The sequence below is a fragment of the Manihot esculenta genome, chromosome 13, assembly GCF_001659605.2.
Source record: "Manihot esculenta cultivar AM560-2 chromosome 13, M.esculenta_v8, whole genome shotgun sequence".
Lineage (NCBI taxonomy): Eukaryota > Viridiplantae > Streptophyta > Magnoliopsida > Malpighiales > Euphorbiaceae > Manihot > Manihot esculenta.
The window spans coordinates 20,234,443-20,258,828 of record NC_035173.2 but is presented as its reverse complement, the minus strand read 5'-3'; positions in this window follow the sequence as shown (position 1 = coordinate 20,258,828).

The window sequence follows — 24,386 nt, the reverse complement described above, 5'->3', positions numbered from 1 at the left end:
GAGGTCGGAGACTCACCTTGGCTGGAAATGGGGAGAGAAAACTAACCCATTTCGGACAGGGGACCCCTTTATAGGTGGCTGGCCAGGCCACTTTCGGGGGCCTAACGTGCCTCAGCATGCATGCCATGTTCGGCGGCCGAACATGAGGTTCGGCGGCCGAACCTGGGCTCTTCCTTCATTCTCTTTCTTTTCTTTTCTTTAAAACTTTCACTCAAAATTAATCATTAAAAACATGAAAAATATTTGTAAAAACATCTTTTCCCTACTAGAGAGTTCCGACATCCGAGATTCCACCGGACGGTAGGAAATTCGATATCGGAGTCTAGCCGAGTATTACATTCTCCCCCCCTTAAGAACATTTGTCCCCGAATGTTCACCAAACAAACACATGCATAGCATAGAACATCAAGAAACACATAAACCTATAACACATACCTTAAAAGAGATGGGGGTATTGCTGGAGCATGGACTCCCGTGTCTCCCAGGTACACTCTTTGATGTTGTGGTGATTCCAAAGGACTTTCACCATTGGGATTTTCTTGTTCCTCAACTTTCTGATCTGTGTGTCTAGGATCTGCACTGGTTGCTCAACATAGGTGAGATCTTCTTGGATCTCCACATCAGGCTCGCTAAGAACCTTGCCCGGATCTGACACGAACTTCCTTAACATGGAAACATGGAAAAGGTAAATCCAGCTTATACGATACATTCCCGATATTTTGCAAGATTTCAAAGGGTCCGATGTACTGCAGAGCTAGCTTACCTTTCTTCCCAAACCGAATCACCCCTTTCATAGGAGACACCTTGAGCAATACCAAATCCCCCTCCTGAGACTCCACCTGCCTCCTGCGGACATCTGCATAACTTTTCTATCGACTGATAGCAGTTCTGATCCTCTCTCTGATAATGGGTACCACTCTGCTGGTGATCTCTACTAACTCTGGGCCTGCCAAGGCCCTCTCTCCTACTTCTTCCCAGCAAACAGGTGACCTGCACTTCCTCCCATACAAAGTGTAACGACCCGAATATCGGACCGCTACCGGCGCTAGGATCCGGGTCGACTTAAGGCCGCCGGGACCCGTAGCAAGCCAAACATACATTCTGTAAACCTGTATAATCCCATACATGATCAACAATATGCATAAAAATTTAAACTTTTCTTTTAACATCCAACTCAACCTGAACATACATGTACATAGTCCTGATCATAGTCATGATCCCTCTGTGGGATCTCATCAATGCCCCAACGGGCGATACTACATGAGATGAGTTGGCTTAAACATAAACATTATAAAACATTTCTATAGATCATGTATCAAAAGGGATTACAATACTCATAGGGTCAAGCACATCTATAACCTCAAAATATATATATATCTCAATACACAACATACTGTAATCTCTTACATTACATCATAATACATTTGTCATGTCCACAATCTAACTATTACATCAACATACTTCCATAAACTCTGGCTAACCTTCTGGTCTACCCGGTACCTGCACATCTGGGGTTAGGGGAGAGGGGTGAGCTACAAAGCCCAGTGAGCAGAATAGTAGAAAATAATATATTAAAATTTCATGCTTTCATGGAATGCAACACAACACAACAAATCACATCACGGATGGTATTGTCACCTATAGTCCTCTACATAGGTCCAACTGTGCCGGGACGTAGAATGGGTCAACCGGTCTTTCCCTTATCATAACATATCATATGGACCAACTGTGCCAGGGACGTAGAATGGGTACAACCTGGACTTTCTCTTACATCGTGCCAGGGACGTAGAATGGGTACAACCTGGACTTCCATACCATATCATGCCATAACATCATCATATCATATGAGGACTAAAGGGTCATCCAATAACCAATCCACATCAACATCAAAATCATAAATGCAATGCAACATATTCGTGAATACTAATGCATCAACCTATTATATCTCATGGCATTCATGATGCATGGATCATGCTCAAAATTCATATTTCATCTAATTTAAAAACTTAAGGTTTATTCCACTCACCTCTGGCTAGCTCTGACAAACTCTGTAGCAGCTGGCTCACTGCTGGGGTCCTCGGTTCCTCGGGTCCGAACCTACACAGGTGGACTCCAATGAGGGACCAAACATACATAAACATAACTCTAATATACTCCCCAAAAACCCCCTAAAACATCATACACAATCACATAAAAACATGCAAGAAAATGGCTGGACGGGGCACTTTCGGCGGCAGGTTCGGCGGCCGAAAGTCCCTCCAGAGCCGAAAGTCAGGCAGGTTCGGCGGCACCTTCGGCGGCCGAAACTCCCAGACAGAGGCAAAACTCATGCATGTTCGGCGGCACCTTCGGCGGCCGAAAGTCCCAGACAGAGACGAAAGTCTCCTTTCGGGGGCAACTTCGGCAGCCGAAAGGCCTGCCTCACCAGCCATGTTCGGCGGCCGAAAGTGCCTTCGGCTGCCGAACCTGGTTTCTGCCAAAGGGCAGAAACTTGGCTCCTTTGTGCATTTTTGCCTCCAAACTCACCAATCATGCATAAACTTGTTCTAAAACATGCATACATATTCCTAGGGGCCTCAACAAGCATATACCCCAACTACAACATTTCAAATACACCCAAACAACACACATTGTTCAAAACATCAAGATTAACCCATAACTCCACATATAACCTAACATGCATTTCTACCCATAGATCTTGCATAAAACTTAATGAAAACACATAAGGAGCTTAAGATCGGCTCTTACCTCTTGAAGATCGAGAGGGAGACGACCTAAACTTGGAGATTTACGGAAATGAGCTCCTGAGTTCCCAAAGCTCCAAAACTTGGTTTAAAAGCTCAAAACTTACAATGTGAGTTTAAAACTCAAGAAAAATGGAAGAGATTTGGAAGAAGAACACAAGAGTTGCAAAGGGAAGGTCGGAAGCTTGCTGTGGCCGAAAATGGGAGAAAGCTCGCCCATTTCGGCTAAGTGACCCTTTTATAGGTGGCTGGCCAGGCCACGTTCGGGGGCCGAATGTGCCTCCGCATCCATGCAATCTTCGGCGGCCGAACTTGACTTTCGGCGGCCGAACCTGGACTGCCCTCACTCATGCTTTTGGGGGCCTAACGTGCCTCCAGAACGCATGCATGTTCGGCGGCCGAACTTGACTTTCGGCGGCCGAACCTGGGTTTTCCTCCAAAGACTTTTCATGCAAAAACTCATTTAATTTTCATATTTAAAACCATGAAATACTTTAAAACATTTTATGAAAACATGTTTCTACCCTACTAGAGGCTTCCGACATCCGATTTTCCACCGGACGGTAGGAATTCCGATACCGGAGTCTAGCCGGGTATTACATTCTCCCCCCCTTAAGAACATTCGCCCCCGAATGTACCTCAACTAGCACACATAGCATGGCATGGAACATAACACATATGCAAAACACATAAACACATAGGGATCTAACCTTAAAAGAGATGAGGGTACTGCTGGAGCATAGACTCCCGTGTCTCCCAAGTGCATTCCTCTAAATTGTGGTGGTTCCATAGGACTTTCACCATCGGGATTTCCTTGTTTCTTAACTTTCTGATCTGGGTATCTATGATCCGCACTGGCTGTTCAACATAGGTGAGATCCTCTTGGACCTCCACATCAGGCTCACTAAGAACCTTGCTCGGATCTGACACAAACTTCCTCAACATTGAAACATGGAAAACCGGATGGATTCTTTCCATCGAAGCAGGTAAATCCAGCTTGTACGACACATTCCCAATCTTTTGCAAGATTTCAAAGGGTCCGATGTATCGTGGGGCTAGTTTACCTTTTTTCCCGAAGCGAACCACTCCCTTCATTGGAGACACCTTGAGTAATACCAAATCCCCCTCCTGAAACTCTAACTGTCTCCTGCGGACGTCTGCATAGCTCTTCTGTCTGCTGGCAGCAGTCTTGATTCTCTCTCTGATTATGGGTACCACCCTGCTGGTGATCTCTACTAGCTCTGGCCCTGCCAAGGCCTTTTCTCCAACTTCCTCCCAGCAAACAGGTGATCTACACTTCCTTCCGTACAAAGCTTCATATGGAGCCATCCCGATGCTAGCATGATGGCTGTTGTTGTAGGCAAACTCCACCGAAGGTAGATGCTGCCTCCAAGAACCGCCAAAGTCCAGCACACACATTCTGAGCATATCCTCGATAGTCTGGATGGTCCTTTCTGACTGTCCATCAGTCTGGGGGTGGAAGGCAGTACTGAAATCCAACCTAGTACCCATGGCGTTCTGCAGACTCCGCCAAAACCTGGAGGTGAACTGGGGCCCTCTATCTGACACTATCGAAACAGGAACCCCGTGCAGCCTGACGATCTCATCAACGTACACCTGCGCCAACTTGTCCACAGAATAGCCACTCCTGACAGGGATGAAGTGAGCAGATTTGGTGAGTCTGTCCACAATCACCCATATGGAGTCCAATCTGTTGGACGTCGCCGGTAACCCCACTACAAAGTCCATAGCTATATTCTCCCATTTCCATTCTGGAATAGGTAGCGGGTTAAGCATTCCAGCCGGCTTCTGATGTTCCAGCTTCACCCTCTGACACACTTCGCAGGCTGACACGAACTGTGCCACTTCTTTCTTCATAGCTGGCCACCAATAAACCTTCTTTAGATCTTGATACATCTTGGTGGCTCCGGGGTGAACGCTGTATTTCGCATTATGAGCCTCCCTCATAATGTCTCCTTTTAGCCCTATGTCATCTGGTACACATAGTCGGCTCCCATAGCGGAGGATCCCCTTGCTGTCGAATCTGAACTCACTATCATTGCCTGACTGAACAGTCCTGGCAATCTTTACTAACTCCGGGTCCTCATGCTGTTTCTGAGCCACCTGCTCCAGAAACACGGGTGCCACTCTCATCTGGGCCACCAAGGCACCTGTACTAGATAACTCCATCTGTAGACCTTCCTCAATAAGCTTGTAGAACTCCTTCACCACTGGCCTCCTCTCTGCCGATATGTGGGATAAACTGCCTAGTGACTTCCGGCTTAGGGCGTCTGCCACGACATTCGCCTTACCCGGATGATACTGAATCTTGCAATCATAGTCACTCAGCGGCTCTACCCATCTCCTCTGTCTCAAATTCAAATCTCTTTGACTCAGGATGTACTGCAGGCTTTTATGATCTGTGAAGATCTCACATTTTACCCCATAGAGGTAGTGCCTCCACATCTTGAGTGCAAAGATTACTGCTGCCATCTCAAGGTCATGTGTGGGGTAATTCAACTCATGCTTCTTCAGCTGCCTAGAAGCATAAGCAATCACCTTCTCATTCTGCATCAGTACACAACCCAGTCCCACACGGGACGCATCACAAAAGACTGTAAAGTCCTCATCACTAGATGGCAGAGCTAAAACTGGTGCTGAAGTCAACCTCTTCTTAAGCTCTTCAAAACTCTCTTCGCACTGGTCGGTCCACACAAACTTCTGATTCTTCCTGGTTAGTCTGGTTAGAGGAGCTGCAATCTTAGAGAAGTCCTGAACGAACCTCCTGTAGTAACCTGCCAAACCCAAGAAACTCCTGATCTCCGTCACTGAAGTGGGTCTAGGCCAATTAGCTACAGTTTCTGTCTTCTTGGGGTCTACCTCAATACCATTTTCTGACACTACATGCCCCAAGAACGAAATGCTCCTCAGCCAGAACTCACATTTAGAGAACTTGGCATACAAGCCATGTTCCCTCAAAGTCTGCAAGACCAACCGCAGATGATGGGCATGCTCCTCTGCATTCCTGGAATACACTAAGATATCATCTATGAAGACAATAACAAAGTGATCCAGGTATTGGCTAAACACTCTGTTCATGAGATCCATGAATGCTGCAGGGGCGTTGGTTAACCCGAACGGCATTACAAGGAACTCAAAATGCCCATATCTGGTCCTGAAGGCTGTCTTCGGCACATCCTCCTCCCTTATCCTTAACTGATGGTACCCCGATCTCAGATCTATTTTGGAGAAACAACCTGCTCCTGCTAGCTGGTCAAATAGATCATCGATCCTTGGCAGAGGGTACCTATTCTTGGTAGTGACTTTGTTCAACTGTCTGTAGTCGATACAAAGTCTAAGGGATCCATCCTTCTTCCTCACAAACAAGACCGGAGCACCCCAAGGTGAGGTACTCTGTCGGATGAAACCCTTTTCTACCAACTCTTGCAACTGTTCTTTCAACTCCTTCAATTCGGCTGGGGCCATCCTGTAGGGAGGGATAGAGATCGGTCTAGCTCCAGGTACCAACTCTATCTCGAACTCTAACTCCCTAGCAGGTGGTAAACCTGGAAGCTCATCAGGAAAGACATCCTGAAACTCTCTGACAACTGGCGCCGAGGCCGGCTCCCTGACCTGACTGTCTAGCTCTCTCACATGAGCTAAGTACCCCTGACATTCCTTCCTAAGCAACCTACGAGCCTGAAGAGCTGATATCAGACCTCTAGGTGTGCCCCTCATGTCTCCTCTGAAGACGACCTCTGACCCGTTCTGATCTCTGAACCTGACTACCTTGTCCCTGCAGTCCAAGGTAGCACCATGGGTAGATAGCCAATCCATCCCTAGAATGACGTCAAAGTCTATCAAATCTAGAACCACAAGGTCGGCGGAGAGGCATCTTCCCTCAACAAAAACTGGACTGTACTGGCAGACTGACACTGCCACTGACGGGTCACACTTGGGTCCACTGACCCATAGGGGACACTCTAACCCAGAGACTATCAGACCCAACCTCTCAACGGCTCTCGGAGCAATAAATGAATGAGATGCACCCGGGTCCATTAATGCATACACATCAGAACACCCAATGACGAGATTACCTGACACCACGGTGTTGGATGTGTTAGCCTCCTGCTGTGTCATGGTGAAGATCCTGGCTGGAGCTGATGGACCTTCACCTCGGGAACCAGAAGAAGAGGCTGCCCCTCTCCCTCTACCTCTGCCACTGCCCTGAGTTGTGGCTGGAACTGCTGGCTGTGCCACACTACCAGAAGCTGTCTGCTGGGGCTGGCCCATAAAAGGCGCTCTAGGACAATCCCGAGCTATGTGTCCTTCCTGTCCACATCTGAAACATGTATTAGTCCCAGCTCGACACACTCCCCGGTGCGGTCTTCCACATCTCTGGCATTCTGTACCATCTGAGCCTGAGCTCGAGCCACCGCCAAATCCCAGACCGGATTTCAACTTGTTCCAAAACTTATTCTTCTTCGACTTCCTGGTGGTGTTATCCCACCTCTTCTTTCCTGAGCTCTGAGAAGAGAAACCTGGTCCTCCTCTGCCTGGGGTCTTAACCCCTGAAGACTGGGTCACTGACTGCTTCACTGACCCCTCAACTATAGCACTTGCTTCCATTCTTCGAGCCATATCCACCACAGTGTGGAAACTTTCTCTCTCAGCTGACTGAACCAACGAGGAGTACCTGGAATGCAGCTTCATAACATATTTCTTGGCTTTCTTCGTATCTGTATCTAGAGCTTGTCCTGAAAAAGGCAATAGCTCCAAGAATTTATCCGTGAACTCCTCTACACCCATGTGCTCTGACTGCCTCAGTTGCTCAAACTCAATCATCTTCAGTTCTCTAGAACTGTCTGGAAAAGCCCATCCAGCGAACTCATTCGCAAATTCTTCCCATGTCATGCCGTCTAGTCTCGGGTCCACATAACACTTGAACCATTCCCGTGCCTTCTTGCACTTTAAAGTGAACCCTGCCATCTGAATGGCCCTGCTGTCACTTGCCCCTAGCTCATCAGTTATTGTCTTCACCACTCTCAGATACTCAAAGGGGTCATCCCCTGACTTGTATTTGGGAGCATCTAGCTTGAGGTAATCTGTCATCTTTACCTTGCTCCCATCAGCTGAGCTAGGTCTAGGAGGTTGAGTAGCTGGGGCTGCTAGTTCTGTAGGTGGTGGAGGTAGAGGTGCAGCATTCCCCGAGGTGGGGTTTGCCGGGTTTGGATAGAAGGGTGAGGGTGGATAAGCTGGGTACTGTGTGTAGGGTGGATAGAAAGGTGGATAAGGCATGTAGGTAGGGTAGGGGTTAAAGCTGGAGTAATCCGATGTACCTCCCATCGGATACCCTGAACCCTGTGGGAAAGGTGGATAATGGGGTGGAAAACCATACCCCGAGGCCTGAACGCCTCCCTGAGATTCCCCTGTCCCTTCTTCCTCCATGCTCACATCCAAGTTTCCATTCCTCCTCTGATCCTCTTCTGTAACCTCCCTCACTCCTGAAGAACTTCCTCCTCTATCTGTCCCCCTTCTGCTAACATCAAAAGACCTTCTAGGGTCCCTTGACACTCTTTCTCTGTTGGCTCTACAAGACATTGCCCTAGGCAATGTAGGAGGACGGGCGCTCGTGCCCTCATCCTCAGGTGGCACTCCAGTCAATCGTGCAGATCGACGAGTTCCTCTCATCCTGTTTTCTGAAAAATAGTACACATCAAGCAAGCATTAGCATCATATGGTTCATGTGGGCACACATGAACCCTCATCACATACATCACATAGCATAGCATATCATTAATGCACATGCACAAAGTCATGGCATTTCACATCGTCATACAAGACAGGACTCAACATCCTATCCTAGTGGACATAACCTTTCCTATTGTGCTTGACCTTCTATAACATCTATGAGCCCGACACTCTAGGTCCGATCCTATGAACCTAGGGCTCTGATACCATTCTGTAACGACCCGAATATCGGACCGCTACCGGCGCTAGGATCCGGGTCGACTTAAGGCCGCCGGGACCCATAGCAAGCCAAACATACATTCTGTAAACCTGTATAATCCCATACATGATCAACAATATGCATAAAAATTTAAACTTTTCTTTTAACATCCAACTCAACCTGAACATACATGTACATAGTCCTGATCATAGTCATGATCCCTCTGTGGGATCTCATCAATGCCCCAACGGGCGATACTACATGAGATGAGTTGGCTTAAACATAAACATTATAAAACATTTCTATAGATCATGTATCAAAAGGGATTACAATACTCATAGGGTCAAGCACATCTATAACCTCAAAATATATATATATCTCAATACACAACATACTGTAATCTCTTACATTACATCATAATACATTTGTCATGTCCACAATCTAACTATTACATCAACATACTTCCATAAACTCTGGCTAACCTTCTGGTCTACCCGGTACCTGCACATCTGGGGTTAGGGGAGAGGGGTGAGCTACAAAGCCCAGTGAGCAGAATAGTAGAAAACAATATATTAAAATTTCATGCTTTCATGGAATGCAACACAACACAACAAATCACATCACGGATGGTATTGTCACCTATAGTCCTCTACATAGGTCCAACTGTGCCGGGACGTAGAATGGGTCAACCGGTCTTTCCCTTATCATAACATATCATATGGACCAACTGTGCCAGGGACGTAGAATGGGTACAACCTGGACTTTCTCTTACATCGTGCCAGGGACGTAGAATGGGTACAACCTGGACTTCCATACCATATCATGCCATAACATCATCATATCATATGAGGACTAAAGGGTCATCCAATAACCAATCCACATCAACATCAAAATCATAAATGCAATGCAACATATTCGTGAATACTAATGCATCAACCTATTATATCTCATGGCATTCATGATGCATGGATCATGCTCAAAATTCATATTTCATCTAATTTAAAAACTTAAGGTTTATTCCACTCACCTCTGGCTAGCTCTGACAAACTCTGTAGCAGCTGGCTCACTGCTGGGGTCCTCGGTTCCTCGGGTCCGAACCTACACAGGTGGACTCCAATGAGGGACCAAACATACATAAACATAACTCTAATATACTCCCCAAAAACCCCCTAAAACATCATACACAATCACATAAAAACATGCAAGAAAATGGCTGGACGGGGCACTTTCGGCGGCAGGTTCGGCGGCCGAAAGTCCCTCCAGAGCCGAAAGTCAGGCAGGTTCGGCGGCACCTTCGGCGGCCGAAACTCCCAGACAGAGGCAAAACTCATGCATGTTCGGCGGCACCTTCGGCGGCCGAAAGTCCCAGACAGAGACGAAAGTCTCCTTTCGGGGGCAACTTCGGCAGCCGAAAGGCCTGCCTCACCAGCCATGTTCGGCGGCCGAAAGTGCCTTCGGCTGCCGAACCTGGTTTCTGCCAAAGGGTAGAAACTTGGCTCCTTTGTGCATTTTTGCCTCCAAACTCACCAATCATGCATAAACTTGTTCTAAAACATGCATACATATTCCTAGGGGCCTCAACAAGCATATACCCCAACTACAACATTTCAAATACACCCAAACAACACACATTGTTCAAAACATCAAGATTAACCCATAACTCCACATATAACCTAACATGCATTTCTACCCATAGATCTTGCATAAAACTTAATGAAAACACATAAGGAGCTTAAGATCGGCTCTTACCTCTTGAAGATCGAGAGGGAGACGACCTAAACTTGGAGATTCACGGAAATGAGCTCCTGAGTTCCCAAAGCTCCAAAACTTGGTTTAAAAGCTCAAAACTTACAATGTGAGTTTAAAACTCAAGAAAAATGGAAGAGATTTGGAAGAAGAACACAAGAGTTGCAAAGGGAAGGTCGGAAGCTTGCTGTGGCCGAAAATGGGAGAAAGCTCGCCCATTTCGGCTAAGTGACCCTTTTATAGGTGGCTGGCCAGGCCACGTTCGGGGGCCGAATGTGCCTCCGCATCCATGCAATGTTCGGCGGCCGAACTTGACTTTCGGCGGCTGAACCTGGACTGCCCTCACTCATGCTTTCGGGGGCCTAACGTGCCTCCAGAACGCATGCATGTTCGGCGCCTGAACTTGACTTTCGGCGGCCGAACCTGGGTTTTCCTCCAAAGACTTTTCATGCAAAAACTCATTTAATTTTCATATTTAAAACCATGAAATACTTTAAAACATTTTATGAAAACATGTTTCTACCCTACTAGAGGCTTCCGACATCCGAGTTTCCACCGGACGGTAGGAATTCCGATACCGGAGTCTAGCCGGGTATTACACAAAGCTTCATAGGGAGCCATCCCTATGCTAGCATGATAGCTGTTATTGTAGGCAAACTCCACCAAAGGTAGATGCTGCCTCCAATAACCGCCAAAATCTAGCACACACATTCTGAGCATATCTTCAATTGTCTGGATGGTCCTCTTCGACTGTCCATCAGTCTGAGGATGGAAACTAGTGCTAAAATCCAACCTGGTACCTATAGCATTCTGCAGACTCCGCCAAAACCTGGAGGTGAACTGGGGTCCTCTATCAGACACTATTGAAACAGGAGCCCCATGCAACCTGACTACTTCATCAACAAATACCTGCGCCAATTTATCCACAGAGTAGCCACTCTTAACAGGGATGAAGTGAGCAGATTTGGTCAGTCTGTCCATGATCACCCATATGGAGTCTAATCTGTTGGGAGTCTAATCTGTTGGATGTTGCCGGTAACCCCACTAGGAAATCCATAGCGATATTCTCCCATTTCCACTCTGGAATCGGCAGTGGGTTAAGCATTCCAGCCGGCTTCTGATGTTCCAGCTTCACCCTCGGACAAACCTCGCAGGCTGACACGAACTGTGCCACTTCTCTTTTCATAGCTGGCCACCAATAAACTCCTTTCAGATCTTGGTACATTTTGGTGGCCCCAGGGTGAACGCTGTATCTAGCATTATGAGCTTCCCTCATAATGTCTCCCTTCAGACTTATGTCATCTGGTACACATAACCTGTTTCCATAGCGGAGGATCCCTTTGTTGTCTGACAGGAGCGGTTGTCGAAGCCGGTCAAAAATAACCTTCTTAGTTACCTACAATTTACAACTGCAGATAGTGGTGAAGGATCGTATCCACAGAGAATTGATTACCTATTTATTTTTCTCAATCAAGACCAAGAGAACTAATTGAAAACACAATTGAAAGCAAGTAATTGAAAGCAAGTAATTGAAAGCAAGTAATTGAAAGTAGAACAAAGGTAAAGTGCAAGAAAGTAAAAAGGGGGGTTTTGAGATGATTTGATTAACAACTATTGGAAACAATTGAAACAGCAAGTAATTAAAATAAAAGAGGGAAATCAATATGAGAAAAGTCTAGTTGAAGATATGGATCCACTTCGGTTGTTTGGGTTGATCATTGAAACATGGTTATCTTGATTGATTCAATAGGTTGGTTATGGGGGTGGAAGACGCTTCTCACCACCATGTCTTTCCTTATGAACAAATTGATTAGGGAACGTCCTCTAACCAATTACTAATCAATAAATTGCCAAGGAACGTCCTTGGGCCTTAGGCATCAAAACAATTGCCAATTGCATAAAGAACAAGAAAGATCCAAACCCTAACTACTCAAACGCATGAGATGATGTTAGATCATACAATTCCTTGGGTTTTTACTCCAAGTGTTCTTAGATCAGAATATTTCCAGCAATTACGGACTAATAAATACCCTAATCCAACAATCAATTAACTTTGCAATCAAGAATCAAGTGGCCAATTTGATCAAAACAACAAAGCAATCTTAGAATTAAGCATCAATTGCATGAATATTGAATAAAATCAAAGACAATAGTTTCTGTTCATATCTCACAACCCATTGAACAACCTTAGTTTCAACCAAACTTCAACTAGAGAAAGGGTTTCAGCCACTCATGGTTGAACCAAAACAGAAAATAAAAGAAAAGAAAGAAAAAGATGAAGAACTAAAATGTGGAGAGAGGCCTTGGAGAGGCTGCCGAATTCTTGGAGAAGTGGTGGATCAAAATCCATCTTCTTGTATTCTTGAAGCCTTTAAATAGATCTTGAGAGGCTCCTTAGGGTTTGGTGGCAGTCCATGAGTCTTTTAGATGCTGTCCAAAGTGCCCTTGGTCCCATATGTGCCTTCTTTGTGCATGGGTGAAGGCAAAAACGAGATGCATGTGATGGGGGGCAAGTGGGGGCTCTTTGGTCTTTTTAATTGCTGCCCAAGGTCTTCAAGATGTTGCCTAAAGAGTTAAGAGGCTGCCCATGCACTAATAAGGAAGGTGAAGCCTCCTTTTGAATTTTAAATGTGCATGATACTAAGTGGAAAACATGTGATCTTCAAGATTTGGCTTCCTTAATAAGCTTGATCTTGAAATCCAATATTTGAATGTGAATCTTGAAGATTTGGATCTCAAAATACTTCCCTTGTTTGGCTCCTCTAATATGGCAACTTGAGATATGGCTTCTTGAATAAGGAAAGTATGTATTGGAGTGCATTTTCGGCTGCCTAAAGTGAGTTTCGGAGGCTGGACTTTCGGCTCTGGACACAAGTTCAGCGGCCGAAGGTGCCGCCGAAGGTGGTCGACTTTCGTCTCTGGAGTCCTCTTTCGGCCGCCGAAGGTGACTGATTTTTGGCTTCCGAAAGTTGCCTCCGAAGGTTGCTTCTCTAGTTTTGGCTTCTTTTGGCATTTTTAAGAACATTTTCTCCAAATTGTTTCTTCACACCTAATACTTGCAAAACATGATTAAAATCACAATATTAGGTAGAATAGGTGCAAATAAACATCAATAAGCTCATGAAAATATGGGCTAAAATATGCTCTATCAAATACCCCCACACTTAAACTTTTGCTTGTCCTCAAGCAAACAAACATATTCAAATAAGTTTTCTTCCTCTAGATCCTTATTACCACTTAAGCTCATACTCTAGACACTTATTTTGAAGCATTGTAGTGAAGAATATATGCATGAAGATTACTCACCTCCTTTCCTTGTTTCCCTTTGTTTACCATGGCTAGGATTTGTTTTCCTCAAGAGAGACATGCACATTAATTTGTTAAGACTTTTTCTAGCTTTTGGATTGACTCGCCCTTACCTTGAAGTACTTTATTCAGGCTTTTGCACTTTAGATCTTGCTTGGAAAGGTCACCAACCTATTTTTGATGTCATGGTTTATATTTTTCAGTTGGTCACCTATCCAAGTGGCTAGTAGCTCTTATTTTTGTGCTTTTGAGGTCTATGCCTTTGCTGAATTTTCTTTCTCTCAATGATTTGGGCAAATCAACACCAATTGCTAAATCAAGTCATGTTAAGTTCATTCACACAACTTTAATTTATTCTCAATCAATTGAGGGTCATCAATACATTTTTCACCATGGCAAACTCAAAGATTCAATTCAAGAGGCAATTTTCAAACATGAATATAACTCACTGCAATTGATTCAACATAAGTTTAAAGAGTTTTCACATCAATGGGGTCATGGAAGAAAAACTCATCTAACATAGTTCATCAGTTTGAGTAGAGCAAAACAAAAAGAAGAAGAAGAAGGTTGTGGTTGTGGTTGTGTGTGTATTATTGAAAGCATAAACAGATTAAAATTCAACTGTGGCTAATTAACTTTGAAAGGAATTTAAAACTGGAAGGAAAAAGAAAAAAATTTTGCAATCTGAAAGCATGAGAAATCGCAGAAGAGAAGAGAAGAGGGAGAAGAAGAAGGGAGGAAGAAGAGGAGAGATATACACCCCCACACTTAAATTATGCATTGTCCTCAATGTAAAAGAAGAGAGAAGAGGAGAAGAGAAGAGAGAAGAGAACAAAAGAAACTGAGTACTTCCCTGGGGTGTGGTGTGCATGTCATGATCCTCTAGGCAGAATGAGTGACGAATAGATGTTCGTCTGGGAACTCTTCTTTGACTGGGCATGGTGCAGAGCTGGAGGGAAGTCGGCTGAGGTGGTCTGCCACAAGGTTTTCTTTGCCCTTCTTGTCTCTTATCTCAAGATCAAATTCTTGTAGAAGTAGAATCCACCTAATGAGCCTTGGTTTTGCTTCTTTTTTCTTGATCAAATATCGCAAGGCTGCATGGTCAGAATAGACAATGACTTTGGTTCCCAAAAGATATGGTCTGAACTTTTCCAAAGCAAATACAACTACCAAGAGTTCTTTTTCAGTTGTTGTGTAGTTGCTTTGTGTAGAATCCAATGTGCGAGAGGCATAGTGAATGACATGGGGGGAGTTTCCCACACGTTGCCCCAAGACTGCTCCTACTGCATAATTGCTTGCATCACACATGATTTCAAATGGCAGGTTCCAATCAGGCCCTTGAATAATTGGGGCAGTCACAAGCAATTCTTTAATTAAATTGAATGCCTTAATGTCACATCCTGTTGGAGCAATTTGCATAATGGCAAAGTGATTTTTGAGAAGTCTTTGATAAATCTTCTATAGAATCCTGCATGGCCAAAGAAGGAGCAGATGTCTCTAATATTTGTGGGGTAAGGCAGATTTTTGATGGTATCCACCTTAGCTTTGTCCACTTCAATACCCTTAGCTGAAACAACATGACCTAAGACCATACCTTGATTAACCATAAAATGACATTTTTCATAATTAAGCACAAGGTTAGTCTCAATGCATCTTTGCAAGATCTTTTCTAAATTGGTAAGGCATTCATCAAAAGAATTTCCATGAACTGTGAAGTCATCCATAAATACCTCAATTGTCTTACCCACATAGTCAGAAAATATGCTCATCATGCACCGTTGAAAAGTGGCAGGTGCATTGCATAGTCCAAACGACATTCTTCTAAAGGCAAAAGTGCCAAAAGGACAAGTGAAGGTAGTCTTTTCTTGATCTTCTGGAGCAACTGGAATTTGGTAAAAGCCTGAATAACCAACAAGACAACAATAGTGAGATTTACCTGCGAGCCTTTCTAGCATCTGATCAATGAAAGGCAGTGGGAAGTGGTCCTTTCTTGTTGCAGCATTGAGCTTTCTATAGTCCATGCATACTCTCCATCCATTTTGAACTCTTATGGGAACAAGTTCTCCTTCAGCATTTGGAACAATGGTGATTCCAGTTTTCTTTGGTACTACATGTACAGGGCTCACCCATTTGCTGTCAGAGATTGGGTATATGATGCCTGCATCAAGGAGTTTGACTATCTCCTTTTTTACTACCTCCATCATAGGTGGGTTCAGTCTTCTTTGAGCATCTCTGACTGGCTTGCACTCATCCTCCATGTGAATTCTATGCATGCAGGTGGAGGGAGAGATACCTTTGATGTCATCAATAGTCCATCCTATGGCTCCTTTGTGTTTCTGTAGTACTTTCAAGAGGCTTGCTTCTTCTTGTTGGCTCAATTCATTGGACACTATTACTGGTAGTGTCTTGTTTGCTCCCAAGTACATGTACTTCAGATGGTCTGGAAGAGGCTTCAGATCAGAAGGTTGTTGCAAAGATGGATTAGAAGAGCTTGCGATGGGGGCTGCTGGGAGAGGTTCGGCGGCCGAAAAGTGTCTGAGTTCGGCGGCCGAATTTCTTCAGTTTGTGGAATGAGCTTTGGCGATGGATTCGGCTTCCGCAAGTCAGTGGGGTTTGGCGGCCGAAAGATGTTTGGTGGCCGAAGGATGTCTTCTTTCTGTGCAATGTTTCCCTGAAGTGGTGCGACAGAATCTGGTTCCTGCAGGGTAGTAGGGTTCGGCGGCCGAAAGTGGGCTATGTTCGGCGGCCGAATGTCTTCTGTCTGTGCTACCTCAACTTGCTGAATGCTGCAGATTGTTTCTTTTAGTTTCAGGTTTTCAATCCTGCAAAGATCATCATCTAAAACAGAATCTTGATTTTCATTAAACACATCTTGGCTTAAACAATCAATAATATCAAGACCATAAACAGGGGACATATCATGAGGATATTTCATGGCATCATAGACATTGTACTTAATTACTTCCCCTTCAAATTCCATGGTAAGAGTACCATCATGTACATCAATTTTAGTTCTAGCAGTACTCAAGAAAGGACGTCCAAGAAGAATGTCAGAACTAGTATTGCAACTATCTTCCTTAGTATCAATCACATAAAAATCAGCAGGAAAGACAAGTTCATCTACTTGGACTAAGACATCTTCAAGAACACCTATGGGGTGTACCACAGATCTATCAGCCAATTGTATCACAACTCTTGTTTCTTTTAGTGCACATGCATTGAGAGATTTATAGATGGAGAGAGGCATGACATTAATAGATGCACCAAGATCACACATGGCTTTCTTGATACCAACATTCCCAATTTTACAAGAGATAGCAAACATACCTTTGTCCTTGCATTTGGTAGGGAGTTCTCTTTTAATAACAGCGATAACTACCTCACCTACACTTAGTTTTTCTCTTTCAGCAAGCTTCCGTCTATTGGTGCAAAGCTCCTTCAGAAATTTGGCATACCTAGGAATCTGCTTGATAGCATCTAGCAGTGGTATGTTGATCTCCACTTTTCTGAAAGTCTCAAGAATCTCCTTTTCCTCTTTTTCTTTTTGCGTTCTTTCAAATCTTTTTGGAAAAGGAGGTGGGATGTGAAAGCTTACCTTTGGATCAATCTTGTGCGCATGAGGTGGCTCAGATTGAGATGGAGAGGCTTCAGGTGGCCTTGGTTCTTGCGCAGGGGGTGTCCTTGGTTCAACTTCCTTCTCTTGCTCATGATTAGCATCTTGAAGCTCTTTGCCACTTCTCAAAGTAATAGCACTAACATTCTGTCTGGGATTGGTTTCAGTTTGAGAAGGGAGCTTACCTTGGGATTCAGCTTTGCCGATGGATGCAGCCAGTTGGCCTATCTCTTGTCGCACGCCTTGCATGGTATTGACCATTGTTTCCATCATTGTTTGCATGATCTTTTCAAGGTTCTGATTTGGATTTGAAGGTGCTGGTTGGACTTGATTTCTTTGGTAATTTTGGTAATTTTGATCATTGTTGCTCTTTCTATAGCTAAAATTGGGGTGGTCTCTCCAACCTGGATTGTATGTATTGGAATATGGATCATATCTGGGTTGGTTGTTGTACCTCACAATTGCATTGACTTGCTGATTGTTTTCTTGAAGGGTAGGACATTGATCAGTGGGGTGTCCTACATATGAGCAGATCCCACATGGCCTAGGAGGCTGGGGTGCTTGAATCTGTTGCATAACTTCTATAGCAATATTTTTCATAACAGATGTTAGTTCAGACATGGTGGGAAAACTTACCTCATTGGCCCTTTGCAGTTGCCTTTCTTCTCCATACTGCCTAGATGAGGCTGCAAGAGTAGATATCAACTCTTTCATCTCTCTTGGTGACTTGTCTAGGATAGATCCTCCACAGGCTATATTTATGAGTTTCCTTTCTGATGGAATCAATCCTCCATAGAAGAACTGAATGAGGGCTTTGTCTGACATATCATGTTGTGGACAACCTGTACATAGTCTTTCAAACCTTTCCCAATAATCATATAAGTCCTCAGTTGGTCTTTGCCTTATGCTAGTGATTTCTCTTATTATGCCAATTGATTTAGATGGTGAAAAGTATTTGTCCAAAAAGGCTTGGACCATATCATTCCAAGAAGTTATAGATCCAAGTGGCAAATAAAATAACCAATCCTTAGCATGGTCATCTAATGAAAAAGGGAAAGCTCTTAGTTTAACATGATCTTCAGAGATCCCTTGAGGTCTCATGGATGAGCAAATAATTTTAAATTCTTTTAAGTGCTTATGTGGATTTTCATTCTCTCTACCTCTAAACTTAGGAAGAATATTTATTAAACCTGTCTTGAGTTCAAAGGGAACTGTAAGAGGTGGATAGGTGATGCAAAGTGGAGCATAATCACCTATAGGAGTTGCTAACTCCCTCATGGTTCTTTCCCTTTGTGCTTGTGGCCTATTTGCTGGATTTTCTTGAACTATTTGGCCTTGGACAGCATGTCCATTATGGGCAGCAGCTGGTGCTTGAGGTTCTGCCATTGGTGCAAGATTTGGTTGCTGGAGTTCAGGACTTTCGGCGGCCGAATGTTGAGATGGTTCGGCGGCCGAAGGTTGGGCAGAATGTCCTTCAGGCGCAGAAACTTGCTTTCCAAGCCTTCTGAGAGTGCGTTCAATTTCTGGATCAAAGGGCAGAGTGTCCCTATGTTCAGACCTGGTCATGAAAGAAAATTAAACAAACAAGTGAAATCAATTCCCCAGCAACGGCGCCAATTTTTGACAGGAGCGGTTGTCGAAGCCGGTCAAAAATAACCTTCTTGGTTACCTACAATTTACAACTGCAGATAGTGGTGAAGGATCGTATCCACAGAGAATTGATTACCTATTTATTTTTCTCAATCAAGACCAAGAGAACTAATTGAAAACACAATTGAAAGCAAGTAATTGAAAGCAAGTAATTGAAAGTAGAACAAAGGTAAAGTGCAAGAAAGTAAAAAGGGGGGTTTTGAGATGATTTGATTAACAACTATTGAAAACAATTGAAACAGCAAGTAATTAAAATAAAAGAGGGAAATCAATATGAGAAAAGTCTAGTTGAAGATATGGATCCACTTCGGTTGTTTGGGTTGATCATTGAAACATGGTTATCTTGATTGATTCAATAGGTTGGTTATGGGGGTGGAAGACGCTTCTCACCACCATGTTTTTCCTTATGAACAAATTGATTAGGGAACGTCCTCTAACCAATTACTAATCAACAAATTGCCAAGGAACGTCCTTGGGCCTTAGGCATCAAAACAATTGCCAATTGCATGAAGAACAAGAAAGATCCAAACCCTAACTACTCAAACGCATGAGATGATGTTAGATCATACAATTCCTTGGGTTTTTACTCCAAGTGTTCTTAGATCAGAATATTTGCAGCAATTACGGACTAACAAATACCCTAATCCAACAATCAATTAACTTTGCAATCAAGAATCAAGTGGCCAATTTGATCAAAACAACAAAACAATCTTAGAATTAAGCATCAATTGCATGAATATTGAATAAAATCAAAGACAATAGTTTTTGTTCATATCTCACAACCCATTGAACAACCTTAGTTTCAACCAAACTTCAACTAGAGAGAGGGTTTCAGCCACTCATGGCTGAACAAAAACAGAAAATAAAAGAAAAGAAAGAAAAAGATGAAGAACTAAAGTGTGGAGGGAGGCCTTGGAGAGGCTGCCGAATTCTTGGAGAAGTGGTGGATCAAAATCCACCTTCTTGTCTTCTTGAAGCCTTTAAATAGATCTTGAGAGGCTCCTTAGGGTTTGGTGGCAGTCCATGAGTCTTTTAGAGGCTGTCCAAAGTGCCCTTGGTCCCATATGTGCCTTCTTTGTGTATGGGTGAAGGCAAAAACGAGATGCATGTGATGGGGGGCAAGTGGCGGCTCTTTGGTCTTTTTAATCGCTGCCCAAGGTCTTCAAGATGTTGCCTAAAGAGTTAAGAGGCTGCCCATGCACTAATAAGGAAGGTGAAGCCTCCTTTTGAATTTTGAATGTGCATGATACTAAGTGGAAAACATGTGATCTTCAAGATTTGGCTTCCTTAATAAGCTTGATCTTGAAATCCAATATTTGAATGTGAATCTTGAAGATTTGGATCTCAAAATACTTCCCTTGTTTGGCTCCTCTAATATGGCAACTTGAGATATGGCTTCTTGAATAAGGAAAGTGTGCATTGGAGTGCATTTTCGGCTGCCTAAAGTGAGTTTCGGAGGCTGGACTTTCGGCTCTGGACACAAGGTTCGGCGGCTGAAGGTGCCACCGAAGGTGGTCGACTTTCATCTCTGGAGTCCTCTTTCGGCCGCCGAAGGTTGCCGCCGAAGGTGACTGATTTTTGGCTTCCGAAAGTTGCCTCCGAAGGTTGCTTCTCTAGTTTTGGCTTCTTTTGGCATTTTTAAGAACATTTTCTCCAAATTGTTTCTTCACACCTAATACTTGCAAAACATGATTAAAACCACAATATTAGGTAGAATAGGTGCAAATAAACATCAATAAGATCATGAAAATATGGCCTAAAATATGCTCTATCATTGTCAAATCTGAACTCTTCATTCTTGCCTGCCTGCACTGCTCTTGCTATCTTCACCAACTCTGGGTCCTCATGCTATTTATGAGCCACCTGCTCTAGAAATACGGGTGTCACTCTCATCTGAGCTATTAAAGCCCCTGTACCAGACAACTCCAGCTGCAGTCCCTCATTCATAAGCTTGTAGAATTCTTTCACCATCGGTCTTCTCTCTGCTGATATATGGGATAAACTGCCAAGTGATTTCCGACTTAGGGCATCTGCCACAACATTTGCCTTACCCGGATGGTACTGGATTTTGCAATTATAGTCACTAAGCAGTTCTACCCATCTTCTCTGTCTCAGGTTCAACTCTCTCTGACTCAGGATGTACTGCAGGCTTTTATGATCTGTGAAGATCTCACATTTAACCCCATAAAGGTAATGCCTCCACATCTTGAGTGCAAAGATTACAGCTGCCATCTCTTGGTCATGTGTAGGGTAATTCAACTCGTGCTTCTTCAGCTGCCTGGAAGCATAAGCAATCACCCTTTCATTCTGCATCAACACACAATCCAGTCTCACACGGGACGCATCACAGAACACTGTGAAGTCTTCATTACTGGTAGGCAGAGCTAACACCGGTGCCGACATCAACCTTTTCTTCATCTCTTCGAAGCTCTCTTCGCACTGATCAGACCACACAAACTTATGATTCTTTTTAGTTAATCTGGTCATAGGAGCAGCAATTTTCGAGAAGTCCTGAACGAACCTCCTGTAGTAACCTGCCAAACCCAAAAAGCTCTTGATCTCTGTCACTGTAGTGGGTCTAGACCAGTTAGCTACAGCTTCTACCTTCTTGGGGTCCATTTCGATTCCCTGTTCTGACACAACATGCCCCAAGAATGAGATGCTCCTTAACCAGAATTCACATTTAGAGAACTTGGCATACAAGCCATGCTCCCTCAGGGTCTGGAAAACTGTCCTCAGATGATGGGCATGCTCCTCTGCGTTTCTGGAATACACTAAGATATCATCGATGAAGACAATAACAAAGTGATCCAGATATTGAATGAAAACTCTGTTCATGAGATCCATGAATGCTGCAGGGGCATTAGTTAGCCCGAACGACATTACAAGGAACTCATAATGCCAATATCTGGTCATAAATGCCGTCTTCGACACATCTTCTTCTCTTATTCTCAACTCATGGTACCCAGATCTCAGATCTATTTTGGAGAAACAACCTGCTCCTGCTAGCTGGTCAAATAGATCATCAATCCTAGGCAACGAATACTTGTTCTTGGTAGTGACTTTGTTCAACTACCTATAGTCGATACAAAGTCTGAGGAATTCATCCTTCTTTTTCACAAACAACACTGAAGCACCTCAAGGTGATGTACTCGGTCGGATGAAACCCTTGTCTACCAACTCTTGCAACTGCTCCTTTAGTTCCTTCAACTCTGCTGGTGCCATCCTGTAGGGAGGGATAAAGATTGGTCTGGTTCTAGGCATCAGTTCTATTTCAAACTCTATCTCCCTAGCAGGTGGTAGTCCTGGAAGCTCGTCTGGAAAGACATATGAAAATTCTCTGACTACTGGCACTGAGGCTGGTTCCCTGACCTGACTATCTAGCTCTCTCACATGAGCCAAATACCTCTGACATCCCCTCCTAAGCAACCTACGAGCCTGTAGAGCTGATATCAGACCTCTAGGTGTACCCCTCCTGTCTCCTCTAAAGACGACCTCTGACCCATCCTGACCTCTGAATCTGACTACCTTGTCCTTGCAGTCCAAGGTAGTATTATGGGTAGATAGCCAATTCATCCCTAGAATGATGTCAAAATCTGTCAAATCTAGAACCACTAGGTCAGCTGGAAGGCATCTATCCTCTACAAATACAGGACTAAATCGGCAGACTGACTCTGCCACTGATGGATCACACTTAGGCCCGCTGACCCAGAGAGGACACTCTAACCTAGAGACCATCAAACCCAACCTCTCAACTGCTCTCGGAGCAACAAAAGAATGAGATGCACCAGGGTCCATTAATGTATACACATCTGAACAACCAATGATGAGATTACCTGACACCACGGGGTTGGATGTGTTCACCTCCTATTGAGTCATGGTGAAAATCCGTGCTGGTGCTGATGGACCTTCACCCCGGGAACCTGCTGAAGAAGAGGCTGCCCCTCTCCCTCTGCCTCTACCACTGCCCTGAGTCGTGGCTGGAGCTACTGGTTGAGCTACACTGCCAGAACTTGTCTGCTGGGACTGTGCCATAAAAGCTGCTCTAGGACACTCCCGAGCCATGTGTCCTTCTTGCCCACATCTGAAACATGCAGTAGTCCCAAATCGGCAGACTCCTTTGTGTGGCTTACCACACTTCATACAAGCATGACCGCCCGAGCCAGAGCTTGAGCCACCTCCCATTCCCAGACCGGATTTAATCCTGTTCCAGAACTTGTTCTTCTTGGACTTGGATCTTTCCATCTTTACACTGCTCGGAGTCTTGGAACCTGAAGGCTGTGCCACTGACTGTTTAACTTTCCCTTTGATGATTGCACTAGCCTCCATTTTCCAGGCCATATCCACAATGGCATGGAAACTCTCCCTTTCTGCTGACTGGATTAAGGAGGAATACCTGGAATGAAGCTTCATGATATACCTCCTAGCCTTTTTTCGGTCTGTGTCATAAGCTTGCCCTTCAAATGGCAACAGCTCCAGAAATCTGTCTGTGTATTCATCTACACTCATCTCTTCCGTCTGCCTAAGCTGCTCGAACTCAATCATCTTCAGCTCCCTGGAGCTATCAGGGAAAGCCCATCCTGTAAATTCATTTGCAAATTCCTCCCAGGATAAGCTATCCACCCTTGGGTCCACATAGTTCTTGAACCAATCCCTGGCTTTCTTACATTTCAGTGTAAAACCTGCCATCTGAATGGCTCTACTCTCACTTGCTCCCAACTCATCAGTTATCATTTTCACCGTCTTGAAGTACTCAAACGGATCATCACCAGTCTCATACTTGGGAGCATCCAGCTTAAGGTAATTAGTCATCTTCACCTTATCCCCCCCAGAAGAGCTAGGTTTGGGAAATTGGACATTTGAGGTAGCTGGCTCTGCTGGTGGAGGAGGAGGTGCAACATTCCCTGGGGTAGGGTTTGCTGGATTTGGATAGAAGGATGGGGGTGGATACATGGGGTACTGAGAGTTTGGTGGGTAAAAGGGAGGGTATGGCATGTAGGAAGGGTATGGGTTAAAACTAGAGTAATCCGATGTACCTCCCATTGGATATCCTGAGCCCTGAGGAAAGGGCGGATATTGGGGTGGATAACCAAACCCCGAGGCCTGAGCGCCTCCTTGTGACTCTCCTGTACCTTCCTCAGACATGCTTACCCCCAAGCTTCCATCTCTTCTCTGATCCACATCCATATCTTCCCTCACATCAGCTGAACTTCCACCCTGATCTGTACCCCTTCTACTAGCATCAAAAGACCCTCTAGGGTCTCTTGACACTCTTTCTCTACCAGATCTGCATGACATTGCCCTTGGCAATGCAGGAGGACGGGCATCCATGCCCTCGTTCTCCGGTGGTACTCCAGTCAATCGTGCAGATCGACGA